The sequence below is a fragment of the Oryctolagus cuniculus genome, chromosome 8, assembly GCF_051225735.1.
Source record: "Oryctolagus cuniculus isolate XC-2025 breed Fujian yellow rabbit chromosome 8, ASM5122573v1, whole genome shotgun sequence".
Lineage (NCBI taxonomy): Eukaryota > Metazoa > Chordata > Mammalia > Lagomorpha > Leporidae > Oryctolagus > Oryctolagus cuniculus.
The window spans coordinates 66,584,180-66,599,548 of NC_142874.1; the positions used below are offsets into that span (position 1 = coordinate 66,584,180).

Below are 15,369 nucleotides of genomic sequence, written 5' to 3' on the forward strand. Positions count from 1 at the left end.
AGGGACTGGCATTGCAGTACAGTGGGTTAAACCTTCGCTTACGATGAGCGCATTCCATATCATAGTGTCCGTTCCAGTCCAAGCTGCTTTGCTTCTGCTGCAGCTCTCTGCTAATGTGCCTGGGAAATCAACGGAAGATGGCCCAACTGCTGGGACCCCTGCCACCCACATGGGAGTCCTGGATGGAGTTCCTGGTTCCTGGCTTCAGCCTGGCCCAGCTGCAGCCCTAGCCATTTAGGCCATTTAGGGATTGAACAAGGGAATGGGAGATTTCTTTCTCTGTTTTTCTGTCTCTCTCTGTCACTCTGCCTTTCAAATAAACATTAAAAAGTTAAAAAGTAACATTTATATATTTTAATTCATTAATCATATCTTAATTCTTAAATTTCTGTATAATCATTAATTTGTTTTATGGATTATTCCAATGTACTTTGGAACTTCTAGATTCTTCTAGTAAACAGTTTCTGATCTGTCTTCAATGTTATTAATCAATGTGGGATTTGGAAGTGCAATGATGGATTACATTAAACATAATTATGAAAGCAAATTTATAGCATTTCAAAAAATACATTAGTTTTAGATTATTATTTATTTTTTTTCTGCTAAGTCAACCTAAAAAAGAGTAGCGGAGCAACAGGCACTCCAAGGAAAAGAGTTCATTTTGGAGTGATAGAAGGATTCCTGTCTGGGATATGTATGCCATGGCAAACCATGGGGGGTGGCATATATGTACCCAGGGAGGCAAAGGAAAGTACACTTGTTTAAAAGGTTTAAGCTTGGGGCCAGTGCTGTGGCGTAGCAGGTAAAGCTGCCGCCTGCAGTGCTGGCATCCCGTATGGGCTCCGGTTCAAGTCCCAGCTCCTCTGCTTCTGATCCAGCTCTCTGCTATGGCCTGGGAAAGCGGTAGAAGATGGCCCAAGTCCTTAGGCCCCTACAATCACATGGGAGACTCAGAAGAAGCTCCTGGTTCCTGGATTCAGATTGGCGCAGCTCCGGCCGTTGTGGCCATTTGCACGTATTCTCAGTGAAATAGTTTCTAATTCACAATGTGCATTAAAAAGCCCTTGACTTCTTCATTATACCAGAGACTACGAGGATATAGCCTAAAATACAGCCATTGCTCATAAAATATACCTATTTTATGATCTCTGTTGTTTTCCCAAATTTTATATATTGGAACCCAATCACCAATGTACTGGTACTAGGAGGTGGGGCTTATTGGAAGTGATTAGATCATGAGGTTGGAGCCCTCCTGAATGAGGCTCATGCTCTTATGAAAGAAACAAAGAGCTGCCTGGCCGCATCCAGCAAATGGAATCATCACAAGAAGTCTGAAGAGGGTTCCTAGCAGGATCCATCCACGCTGGCACCCTGTTCTTGGACTTCCCAGCCTGTAGAATTGTGATAAATAAATGTCTGCTGCTTATAAGCCTCCTGATTTACATTATTTTGTTACAGAAGCCTGAACAGACTAAGACAACTCTATTATACATTTTTCTTATCTAAATGTTACTCAGTTACATTATTATATACACCATGTTTAATGACAAAAATTCTACTTGAAGTTTAAAATTGAAAGGATCTTAGAAAAATGATTTAATCCTATATGTCTTTCAAAAGCAATGTAGGGACTTCAATGTAATGACTTAAAAAAAATAACTTTTCTTCTTCCAGATTTTCTACTGTAAACTGCATTAAACTCACTCCACTGAACTTTTTTTTTTTTTTAATGGAAGTACAACTTATTAGGCACAGTGAAGGAAAAGAGCAGAATACTGAACAGAGGGGTTTGTCTTTAGTTTTCAATTGGGGCAGTCTCTAAGTGGAGCTTAAATCATATACAATAAAGGATTTCTTGAAATCTGTAGCCAGAAAAATAATCTGAGGTTAGCCAAGTTTCTTTAGTAAAAAATAAACTCTACAAAACCAAGCTTGAAGTCAGTGGTGTGCTGTCAAATGTCTGGTGAGAGGAAACCCTGGTCTGTAGCATTTGCTGATTTCCATGGGACAGATGCATCCACACTGAAAAATGAGCTTGAACAACTGATGTTTAACAATTGGCACTCAGCCACAACAAGCCAAGGGCAGCACACTGCACCATAAACCCTACCTCCACACCAAGAAAATCCAGCAAACACTCTCCATGCTTTTTTGTTTATGAAGTCAACAGCCACCAATGCTGCCTTCACCGTTCCTCCACCACCACCACCTTTACCATAACTGTCACCCTGTATTTGGTGCTCACAATGGGACAATCTCTGAGCTGAACACTTTATGAATATGGTCTCTCTTTAAATTCTTACATCTGCTCTATCAGAGGTTTTTGTTTATTTATGAATATAGTCTCTTTTCAAATTCTCACACTCTAATAGAGAGGTTTTTGTTCGTTTTTTTACATTTTACCAATGAGGACATTGAAAGATGAACTATCCTAAATCAAGCAATAAGTAGCACAGCTAGGATTTGTTTTAAAACTTTTTTATATAGAGATGGGGCTGGCACTATGGAGTAATAGGCTAAGCCTCCACCTCTGGTTCCAGCATCTCATATTGGTGCCGGTTCATGTACCGGCTGCCTACCTGTTCCAATCCAGCTCCCTGCTGTGGCCTGTGACAGCAGCTGAGATGACCCAAGTGCGTGGACCCACCCATGTGGGAGACCTGAAGAAGCTCCTGGCTTTGGATTGGCCCAGCTCCGGCCATTTGGGAAGTGAATCAGAGAATGAAAGACCTTTCTCTGCCTCTTCCTCTCTCTGTCTGTAACTCTACCTCTCAAATAAATAAATAAATCTTTAAAAAACTTGTATAGAGGTGTCCGGAAGTGTTTCACAAGCAGCCGAAAGCGTCATGCCCGTGCTGTGCATAGTGGGAAGCCTTCGTGGTGTGTTGAGCCGCCCTGAGGGAGGAGGAGTTGAGGAGGCGCCACAGGCCATCTGTTCCTGCTCAGGCCTGGCCTGCAAGTAGGTAAGGTTAAGTTCTAGGTTACCAGGGAAACGAGCACTTCCGGGCTCTTTGTGCGGGGTCATCCATTGGCTTTTCTTATCTCTGTGACTGAGGGGCAATTTGGAATTCCGAGTGCGCCTTGGCCCTAGTGGACACGTTTGCCGGAGATGTTTTTACCGATTGGGAAGGAGTGTTTCTTGGCATCTGAGGAGCTTGGACAGTCTGTTATTAATGTGCTGAAAAGTCTTCGTTGGTTCTTGGTGTGAATTCAATTTGAGAAGCATTCTTATGGCACGGGTTTGCGTCACTTCCAGAAATTCCTCCAAAATACTGTGTAGGGTTACGTCAGTTGCTAAGGAGTTACCTTCAACAAACGAAATTTACATTGGCACATAGGTCTTTCCTAACTCATATAAACTTAGAGGATTTGATTATTTTCCTCATGTTACTTATGAGGTACTTGCAGGACTGGAAGAAAGGATGATGGAATCTACTTTTATATTAAAAATCAGATTACCATATTGAGAAATTGCACTGATTAAATTATTCAGATCACACAGGTTGGCTGGCTGTGCTATATTTTACTGACATTGGAGACTGGCCTTAGGAAAGCTTTTGCATGGTTAACAAGTGTCCAAAAGGCTTATCCACTGCATCAACAATTCTTTATATGAAATACTGGCAAAACACTTGAATGATGGTAAAAAATTAATCAACTTTCTCTTTTCCTTGGAGAGACTGCTATGAAATATCCCTGGGATTTCCTGAACCATTAGGAGGGTTTCTTTTTCTTTTTTTGACAGGCAGAGTTAGACAGTAAGAGAGAGAGACGGAGAGAAAGGTCTTCCTTCCGTTGGTTCACCCCCAAATGGCCACTATGGCCGGAGCGCTGCATTGATCCGAAGCCAGGAGCCAGGTGCTTCTTCCTGGTCTCCCATGCGGGTGCAGGGCCCAAGTACTTGGGGCCATCCTCCACTGCCTTCCCGGGCCACAGCAGAGAGCTGGACTGGAAGAGGAGCAACTGGGACAGAACCGGCTCCCCAACCGGGACTAGAACCCGGCGTGCCAGCACCACAGGTGGAGGATTAGCCTAGTAAGCCGTGGCACCGGCCTAGGAGGGTTTCTAAGGGAGAGAACATTGAAGTAATGGGGAGCCCAATTTATGAGAATTTTCAAAACAAGCAATAAACAGTTGCTTATGTTTTCTATTGTACTTTTACTCAGATAAATTGAGCTATTATCAGTTTTTAAGGGAAAAGTAATGATAAAAGCATTGATTAGTCTTGCAGAAGTCTATAATTCTCACTGCTTTCCAGTTTTTCATCTTAAAGCAGGTGCTGTGCTGTGGGAAAACCGTTAGGATTTGACCTGTGCTGCTTTTGTTCCAAAAACTGCTTGGAAAGCAGCCAGGTTAGCAGGTAGGTCTGAGACAAAACATCTGCAACTCCTTAATTATCAAAATTATGCATGAGCATGTGTGTTTCACCATATGCCTGAAAATCATTGTGTTTTTAATGACTTGGTTAATCTTCTCGCTAAGAAGTGGCACCAGCTGCCCACCGCACTCGGCCCTAAGAACATCCCCACTCTATTCTGCCCCAGAATTGTCCTTGTGGTGCTGTTTGTCCTGTGAAGCATCCGCTCACAGTGCGAGCGCAGATTAGACCAAGTCTTCACCTCAGAGCTGAGGCACAGACAGTGGCTAGAGAGGAGGCCGTGGCCATGGTAGTGACAGAACTAGCCATTCATGAGGAGTATTATTATTATTATTTTTTGACAGGCAGAGTGGACAGTGAGAGAGAGAGACAGAGAGAAAGGTCTTCCTTTGCCATTGGTTCACCCTCCAATGGCCGCTACGGCTGGCACACCGCGCTGATCCGATGGCAGGAGCCAGGTGCTTATCCTGGTCTCCCATGGGGTGCAGGGCCCAAGTACTTGGGCCATCCTCATGAGGAGTATTATTAAGCTTCTGTCTCCTGTGGTTTACCTGGTTTTATTGTTCATTGCACTGGAATTGGTCAGCAATCATGTTGTTCATGGGAAAAAATATACAGCAGCAGTATCTAAAAAATTTTAAGTTGATCTTTCAGTACACTGAGATCTTGGTGTCTTTTAGCAGCCAAGAGCAGAACAAGTAGAAGGAAACTCTCAAACTTGCACATACAGCTTTGTTGAAAATTTGGACTTTTAGTGAGAAGAAACATGTTAACACGCTTGTGGGGAGCAGCTCGGACTAGACTAAGTTACTGGAATTAAGACTTATTCTATGCATCTGCTCTCCTCTGTGGGGAGCAGCTCGGACTAGACTAAGTTACTGGAATTAAGACTTATTCTATGCATCTGCTCTCCTACAATATGGCGCTGGGAGAGGAGAAAACAGCTTCTACCCAGCTGCCTCCAGTTCAACCAATAAACTGTAGGACTTGCTCCTGATTGGAGAGCAGCGTACTCGGCGTGTGGGCAGCCGAGTTAGGATTGGCGGAGGAGGACTATAAAGGAGGAGAGAGACGGCATGCACCAGGTACATCTATGGGGAACATCTAGCTGAAGGAACACCTGTGCAGCCCCCGAGAGAGCCGGCCGGCGGTGTGCCGCTCCCCTGCGGAAGTGGGGAATGCGGCCAGGGGGAACTGCCCTTCCACGGAGGTGGAAGGGATAGTAGCCAACCCGGGAGGAACCAGCGGCAAACCCGGGGAGGGCCGAGCAGACAGAAAGAACAGCGCAGGGTCCTGTGTTGCTCCTCCACGAAGAGGGGGAGCGACATAATGGTGCCGTGACTCGGATATGAAGCCTAGGCAGAGTCCTGTGTCGTTCCTCCACGAAGAGGGGGAGCGACACACGCTTAGGCAAAAAATCTACAAGTAAAGTGCTGTTATTAAAACATAAGTCTCGATGCTTTTGTGTCTAACAGAATGCCCAAACTAAATAGATTTTAATAGCATGTCAATTGAAAATGCAGAGGTAGGGTAGATTTCAAGGTCTGTTTGGTCAAGTTTTATTTATCTGCAGTTTTCTAATTTTCTCTTCCTGAGTTGTTGGTGTGAACCACAGGCTGATTTCTCCTGTGGTGACCAAATGGCTGCAGTGGTTCTTGGTTCCATCTCCATAACAATGTGGCCAGAGGAAGGCAAAGCTGCTTTTCACCCCACTGTTACCTACAAATGCTTCACTCTTACTGGCCACACAACTCCTCTTTAAAGGCCTGGTCAGGGCTGCGTAGACATCCACTCCTAGACAGACCAGCCAGGGGGCAGGGGAGTTGTGCTTAAGTTAGCTGGCTTGGGGCATCATGGCCCTTCCCTGGAAGTGAGGGAAGAGAGCATAAGGTTGATGTTGTCCAAGCCTCATGGGCAAGCACTGAGAGGAGCAACTCCTGTGAAGATTGCGGATATGGGTGCTGGGCAGCAGAAACTTTTCTGTGTTTCTAAACGTGGAGGGTTTAGAATAGGAGGCACCTCTTCCTCCTCCTCCTCCTTCTTCTTCGATTTATTTATTTGAGAGGTAGATTTACAGACAGTGATGGAGAGACAGAGAGAAAGGTCTTCCATTTGCTGGTTCACTCCCCAAATGGTCACAATGGCTGGATCCAGGTCAATTCGAAGCCAGGAGCCAGGAGCTTCTTCTGGGTCTCCCACGTGGGTAGACAGGCCCAAGCACTCCCACTGCTTTCCCAGGGCATAAGCAGAGAGGTGGGTTGCATGAGGAGCAGCCAGGACATGAACCTACTAGACCACAGCGCTGGCCCCTCTGCCTCCACTTTCCGTCTAACTTCTTGCTAATGCACACCTAGTGACCCAGTGTAAGGCTATTGCAGCCTAAGTACTACTAAAGATGGAGTTCATGGCTCCTGGCTTTGGCCTGGCCAAGACCTAGCTGTTGTGGGCATTTGGGGAATAAACCAGTCAAGACAGGGGCTGTTCAAGTCATTGCTTCTCAAAGTGTCAATTTCACTTCTACATGTTTCCTTTTAGGTGCTCTGTTAATTATCACAGATCAGGGAGAACATGAAGTATTTGTCCCTTTGGGACTGGCTTATTTCACTAAATATGATGTTTTCTAGTTTCATCCATTTTGTTGCAAATGACCGGATTTCATTTTTTTTTACTGCTGTGTAGTATTCCATAGAATACATATCCCATAATTTCTTTATTCAGTCTTCATCTGACAGGCATTTAGGTTGATTCCATATCTTAGCTATTGCAGCTCAACAGAGATACAATAAACATGGGATACAGATAACTCTTTTATTTGTTGATTTCATTTCCCTTGGGTAATTCCCAGGAGTGGGATGGCTAGGTTGTATGGTAGGACCATATTCAGATATCTGAGGTATCTCCAAACTGTCTTCCTTAGTGGTTTACCAGTTTACATTCCCTCCAACAGTGGATTATAGTACCTTTTTCCCCACATCCTCACCAGCATTCGTTGTTTATTGATTTCTGTATGAAAGCCATTCTAATATGTATACTTCTGAGAATATAAATGGATCAGTTGGGGTTCACCAAGTAAGCTGAAGCAGTAAGAAATATATAAGGAGACTTCAGGAAGTTGATGGAAAAATGAGCTAAAATACAATGCAAATTTCCATAAACTTTTTGTAACCCCCCCTTGTATTCAGAGATTAATTGTATGAAATTGGTTTATGAGCTGTGGGGACTGGCTATGTAAGCCTGAAATCTGCAGGTTGGGCTGTCCACAGGCGGGACTTCCTCTCCAGGGAGGCCTCAGTTCAGCTTTTAAGGCTTTTCAATTAATTGACTAAGGCAGATTGTCTAGGAGAATATCCTTATGGAAGTTAATCAGTTTTGTACCTCACGGTCTGGCATGTACAAAATGCCTTCCAAGAACACCTAAGCTAGCTTTTGAGTGAATAACTAGGGACTGTAGCCTAGCCTGATTGACGTATCAAAAAATCATTGCCCTAAGCTGAGGAAATAAGACTAAATACAGAAAAGCTTTCTGTGCAAGCCTGTTCACTTCCACTAAAGACACAGAAATATGTAAAGTATTGATTGCTAGGCCAGTAATTAAATTAAGAGATGCTTATGTGAGAGCCATTATGTTATATATATATTTTATAATGTTAACTAAAATTCAGGAGACAAATGTGATTATAACTTTTTAATCATTTTTAAGTATAACTTTATACTAAAATACTTTTTTTTTTGACAGGCAGAGTGGACAGTGAGAGAGAGAGACAGAGAGAAAGGTCTTCCTTTGCTGTTGGTTCACCCTCCAATGGCCACCGCGGCCAGCGTGCTGCGGCCGGCGCACCACGCTGATCCGAAGACAGGAGCCAGGTACTTATCCTGGTCTCCCATGCGGGTGCAGGGCCCAAGCACTTGGGCCATCCTCCACTGCACTCCCTGGCCACAGCAGAGAGCTGGCCTGGAAGAGGGGCAACCGGGACAGAATCCGGCGCCCCGACCAGGACTAGAACCCGGTGTGCTGGCACCGCAAGGTAGAGGATTAGCCTATTGAGCCACGGCTCAATATATAAATATATTAAATATATATAAAATATAAAATATATAAAAATAATATAAAAATAATATAAAATAAAAAATATATAAAAATATATAAATCAAAATTTATATAAAAATTGATAAGTACAACAGATGAATTACATAAGAATATTTCCTTTATTTTAATTTATAAATAATTCATTAAAATGGATTGTGTTGTTGCAGATATGATCACATAGAAAGGCTGTATGTGCTTCTTTAGGATAATTCATGTTTCATTATTCAGCAAAAACTGCACACTGTAAGGCTGTATGCAGCGTTCATCCCAGTATGTATAAACTGTGTTTCATATACATGTACGTGTGTGTGTGTGTAATACAAGTTAACAGAGGTTGTATGTGTGTTTGGTGAATGCCAGGACAGAACCAGTGCCCTGACCGGGACTACAAACCCGAGCGCGGGCGCCGCAGGTGGAGGATTAGCCTATTGAGCCGCGGCACTGGCCTGGAGGTAGATTCTGAAAAGCACTGTAACAATCAACAAGTGCCATCTTTTTTACTTTCTAGATGAGTTTATAGCAGTCTAGAAAGGATAAGTAGTTAGAATCACAGCAATAGCATTCTGTGCCAAGAACCCTGTTGAGCGCTTTCCACATTTCATCCTTACAGCAGCCTCATACGGTGAACATTATTTTCCCCATTTTAAAGACACTCAGGCTGAGAGAGGTTAGATCATTTATCCATGATCAGAGCCCTAATAAGTGGGAGAGCTGTTCACATCACCTGTAGTCCACCTCTCTACTGACAGTATGATTGGTTTTCCAGAGAGGCTTTCTGGGCCAGTGTTGTGGCACAGTGGGTCAAGCCACCATCTATGATGCCAGCATCCCATGTGAGCACTGTTTTGAGTCATTGCTTCTCCATTTCTGATCCAGCTCCCTGCTAAAGTGCCTGGGAGAGCAGCAGAGGATGGCTCAAGTGCTTGGGACCCTGAGACCCAGATGCAAGTTCCAGGCTTCTGCCTTCAGTCTGGCCAAGTCCTACCTGGCTGTTGAGACCATTTGGGGGAGTGAACCAGTGGATGGAAGATTCTCTCTCTCTCTCTCTCTCTCTCTCTCTTTTGTTCTTTCTCTGTAAATAAAAAAAAGTCTTAGAAAAAAAAAGAGAAAACAGATTTTCTCAAGATTAATGTTTTAGACATTAAATAAATTCTAGTAACTGGGCTTATTGAGTTTTGGGACAAAGCTTTCTATTTAACTTTGCTTGACTCCAAAGCCCAGGCTGTTGCCTATGTACTACTGCTTCTCAGTGGTGACATAAATCCAAGTTGGTAGTTGGGATAGCTGGGTCTTAAGTCACAGATGGAATCCATTATGTTCCTAGTTTGGTGAACTTCTTAGGATATCACACCACTCTTCGAATTCCCTCATTCTGATGCCTCCAGCCATCAAGCTTTGGCCCATGCAGTGAGGTAAAGGGGGGTTGAAGTCTCTCTCCCTTAGCTACTCCTATGCCATAGCTTTGCCTTCAGAACCCCGATCCTTCTGGCAGAGCCAACCTTGAGTGACTGCTTGAATTCTGGTCAAGGTCAGCTTCACCGTTTTTACTTGTCCTAAATTATTTTGCCATGTTGGCTAGGAATGTTTCCAAATTAAACTTCACAGAGATTAAGGAAAATAATTCCATCTGTAATTTTTTTTTCTGAAGAGTTATGAATTAAGGGAGAAACAAGGAGGGAAGACAGAGCACATTGAACGATGCAGACCATACTGTTCTGCCAGAAATTCTTCCTTGTTTTTAATTCTTTTCTGTTCTCCAGAGAGAGCATTTTAAAAAAATGTCAGAAAGAAGACATAAAGGGCTAACATCTTTGGAGAAGAGAAATACATGTTATCTGAGCAGAATAACCTGGTCTGTCCTTTGCAAATGACATAATCATCATCATGAAATGCTAAAACCAAGGAAGAGCAGATTATAGCCTTCCAAAGTTTTCTTTGAATTTTTGCCTTGTCTTTGTTTTGTTTTCCTTGTGGGAAAAGACCATAATGCACACATCCCAAAGGATCCTGGAGAGTTGGCTTATTCTTTCTCTGTCCACACCTGGAAAGAAGCTCTTTGGCACTATATAACTTGGGTAATATTTGGATTTATTGACCAGCAGGGGAGGGGTGACTATGTCAAGCAAATACATTGAATCATTTTTAAGAACGGTAAATGAACAAGAAGATTTCAAAGACTTAGAAATCTTGAAAATTTGAAAATTGACTTAGCAAAGCTGTATCTATAAATGTATACTCAGGAAGTAATAGAACAAGTATATAAAGTCGTAAAAGCAAAGTTATTCATGGAAGAGTTATTCATAATAGCAAAAATAAGCAACCTAAATGTATAAGGGAATAAAAATGTTTTTACAATAAATTATGGTTCATCAATTGAATAGAATACTACCTAGCCACTTAAAATTAATGTAGGTATATATTTGCTTGATTGAAAAATATTATTGTGTATTGTTAAAGAAAAACAGATTTTATATGTATTATATGTTGACATACAGAGTAGTGGTATTTTTTGAGTCAATGGGACATAGTGTTCCTTCTGTTCATCTGTCCTTTTAACTTTTTAAACTGGAAATTTTGATTGATTTAAAAAAAGTTTAATCCACATTAAAGGGACAAATATTTAAAATTGTCTTCCATGAGGCTTATCCATCTACTTTTATCCAAATAAGATACATTTGCCTGTGCATATATGTGTAAAAAATAAAACATAAGTATCTTAGTATTTAAGTTAAGGGAGTGATATGGCTGTTCGGGCTAGAAGTTAAGCTGTTGCTTGGGATGCCAGCATCCCAAATCAAAATGCCTTGCTTCAGTCCCAGCTCCTTCAGTTCTGATCCATCTTCCTGCTACTGTGCAACTGGGGAGGCAGCAGGTGGTATCTTAAGTACTCGAGTTCCAATGACATGGATGACGACTGAGCTGCAGGTTTTGGCTTTAGCTTGGCCCAGCTCCAGCAAGTGTGGGCATTTGAGATGTGAACCAATACATGGGAGATCTGTCTGCCTCTGTCTCTGTCTTGCACTGGCTCTCCCTTTCAGACAAATAAAATAAATACGTGTCAAAAAAGTCAGTCATGTCACTTTTCTGCTCAAACGCCTCCGGAAGTTCTGCATGTTACTCTAGTTGTGACATCTTTAAAATGGGCTGTAAAGTGCAGTCTGACTTTATCTCCATTCCTTGTCTCACTTCATCTCTGAGCACTCTCCTCCAACTCACTGTACTGCAGCCACACTGGCCTCTCAGTGGCCCTGCTGTTTCCAGGCTTCTTGCTTCCTCAGGGCTTTGACGTTTGTTGATTCCTTTGCTTGGAGTGCCGTTCCCCCAGATTATACGTGGCTAACACCATCTCTTTCAAATCTTTGCTCAAATACCTTCTCAATGAGTCCTGAGCTGACCACTATATTTAAATTGTGTTCCCCTTATTTCATCCAGTACTTATTTCCTCCAGTACTTCTTTTCTTTTTTTTTAAGAAAGATTTATTTATTCATATGAAAGTCAGAGTTACACAGAGAGAGGAGAGTCAGAGAGAGAGAGAGAGAGAGAGAGAGAGGTCTTCCATCTGCTGGTTCACTCCCCAGATGGCCGCAACGGCTGGAGCTGCACCGATCCGAAGCTGGGAGTCAGGAACTTCTTCCAGGTCTCCCATGTGGGTGCAGGGGTCAAGGACTTGGACCATCCTTCACTGCTTTCCCAGGCTATAGCAGAGAGCTGGACAGGAAGTGGAACAGCTGGGTGTTGAACCAGCGCCCATATGGGATGCCAGCACTGCAGGCGGAGGCTTTACCCACTATGCCACAAGGCCGGCCCCAACCTCCAGTACTTCTGATCCTGCTTGCTCTGGTTTAGCTTTTTTTCTACTGGACGATATAGTATTACTTAATTAGGGGGTTTAATGTGACCATTATATTAAAAACAAACCAAATTCCACATATTTTTTGATTGACAGTAGAGATGTTAACCTTGGATTTTGTTCAATGTGTATGTTGAGTTTCTGGGAAGCCATTAAAAAATAGAAATAGAGTAAATATATTGCAAGCTATTAGAGGGGAATAAGGGAAAGAAGGATTAAAAAATCAAAGGAAGCCAACGGGGGAGAAAGAAAAAATATAGAAAAAGCAGAATAAAGTGAAAGCACATATAAAAAAATCCAAGTACCTATAATCTCAATAAAAATAAGTTAGTTGCAATTTCCAGTGAAAAGAAAACGTTGTTGGGGCTGGCGCTGTGGCGCAGCGGGTTAAAGTGGGCACTGGTTTAAGTTCTGGCTGCTCCACTTCCTATCCGGCTCTCTGCTATGGCCTGGGAAAACAGTCGAGGATGGCCCAAGCATTTGGGCCCATACACCCATATGGGAGACCTGGAAGAAGCTCCTGGCTCCTGGCTTTGGATCAGCTCAGCTCTGACTGTTACGACCATCTGGGGAGTAAACCAGTAGATGGAAAACCTCCCTCTCTCTCCACCTCTCTCTGTAACTCTGTCTTTTACATAAATAAATAAATAAATACAAAGATAACATTGTCAATGAGTATAAAGTTACAATTAGGATGAGTAAATCCTGGTGTTATTTTACACTATAGGGTAACTATTGTTAATAATGTATCTTATATTCCAAAATAACTAGGAAAGAGGATCTTGAATGCTATCATCCCAATAAAATGATAAATGTTTTAACAAAAAGGAAATCATACACGTTTGAGGTGATGGATATGCTAATTACCAATTATGCTATAAATATGTATATATATGTATAAATATTCACTGTACCCCATAAACATGTATAATTGCGTCAATTATATTTTTATTTTATTTTATTTTTTTATTTTTTGACAGGCAGAGTGGACAGTGAGAGAGAGAGACAGAGAGAAAGGTCTTCCTTTGCTGTTGGTTCACCCTCCAATGGCCGCCACAGCCGGCACGCTGCGGCCAGCGCACCGTGCTGATCCAATGGCAGGAGCCAGGTGCTTTTCCTGGTCTCCCATGGGGTGCAGGGCCCAAGCACCTGGGCCATCCTCCACTGCACTCCCTGGCCACAGCAGAGAGCTGGCCTGGAAGAGGGGCAACCAGGACAGAATCCGGCGCCCCAACCGGGACTAGAACCCGGTGTGCCGGCGCCGCAAGGCGGAGGATTAGCCTAGTGAGCCGTGGCGCCGGCCTGTGTCAATTATAAATAAACATTTTAAAAAGCAAACATTGTCCAGTTGGATAACATGCATTCACATACAGCATCATGACACAGAAGTTTGAAAGTAAAAGAAAAACAAAAGACAAATACAAGTGACAAGAAAATTAATATAGCCATATTACCCTTAGATAAAGTAGACTTTAAGGATGAAAGAAGATCTGAGTATATAGTTAATTTTAAAAGGTTTAATTTATTGTTCCAACAATAAATGCAACTAATAACATAATTTTTCACATATATAAAACAAAATAGAAATTTATGTATTTAATAGGTATCTATAATTGATCAAACTGGTAAATATCACCTTGAGAAATTTTAATAATCCTCCTCTCAGTAATTTGTAAATGGTGTCAAAAAATCACTGAAGATACAGAAGATTTAAATAACAGAACTGACAAGGTAAATCTAAGAGACACATATAGAAAAATCAAACACGACAGTTGGTGTAGATTCATTCTTCTCAAGCTCAAAAAATTGTCCATATTCAGGGCCATGGAGAAAGAATTCAAGGAAATAATATTCTATAGACAATGTGTTATTTTTTTTCTCTCAAGACAGTTTTGGTAAAATCAGTAAGACAATAAAGCTAAAATACTCTATATGTTAACATTTTAAAAAATTCTATAGCTCATTGAATAAAGAAGAAATCATATTGGAAATGAGAAAAATTTAGTTAGGTATAAGAGAGAATGTGTTAAGTATGTGAGGTGATGGGCATGTTAGTTTAATTTGATTGTTCCATAGTGTACACGTATATAAAAAAATCATTCTGTACCCTATAAAATTAAACAAATATTATTGACTAATAATTTTTTTTGACAGGCAGAGTGGACAGTGAGAGAGAGAGACAGAGAGAAAGGTCTTCCTTTGCTGTTGGTTCACCCTCCAATGCCGGCGCCGCAAGGTGGAGGATTAGCCTAGTGAGCCGCGGCGCCGGCCAAGACTAATAATTTTTAAAAAGGATTTGTGGGTACCTTATAGCCTTGTAAAATTTCTCCTATTATAAAAAGAGAAATTTAAAAATTATTGACCTTGAGCAAGTGTTTGGCACAGTAGTAAAGATGCCACCTAGGATGCCTACATCCCATTTCAGGTGCCTGGATTCAAGCCCTGGCACTTCTTCTTATTCCAGCCTGGGAATGCATACTGTAGGAGGCAGCAGGTGATGGCTTGAGTAGTTGGATCCCTGCCACACATGTGGGAGATCAGGACTGAGTTCTGGGCTTCTGGCTTCAGCCAAGCCTGTTTTGGGGATTTGGAGAATGAACAGAACTCTGTCTCTGTCTGACTTTCAAATAAACAAAATTAAAAAAATTTAAAATATGAAATAAATAGAAATTATGAACCTAATCTAGTTGCAATCATTCGGGGAAATGGACCTGTGCATGGAAGATCTTTCTGTTTCTGTCTCTGTCACTCTGCCTTTCAAGTAGATGAAATTAAATTAAAAGTTCACATGATAAATCACATTGAAAAAGCTAGAAGGAAAGAAATGCCTATATCAGCCCTCCTCCAGCTCCAAGCAGTGTGGTGTAGAGAGATACCTCCTACTTAGGAGAATGAACTGAATCCCAGTGCCGTGCCCACCCTAGATCAATTGAACTAAATAGATATCTACAGAACTTTCCACCCAACAACTGCAGAATACACATTCTTCTCAACAGCACATGGGATAATTTTCAAGACAAATCATATGGTAGGTCAAAAAACATGCCTCACTA

At 42.0% G+C, this 15,369-nt stretch overlaps 1 pseudogene; it reads left to right on the forward strand.

Moving 5' to 3' along the window:
- The first annotated feature begins 3,109 nt into the window (after positions 1 to 3,109).
- LOC149125038 (endoplasmic reticulum membrane-associated RNA degradation protein-like) overlaps positions 3,110 to 15,369 on the forward strand; it is a 98,523-nt pseudogene continuing 86,263 nt past the window's right edge.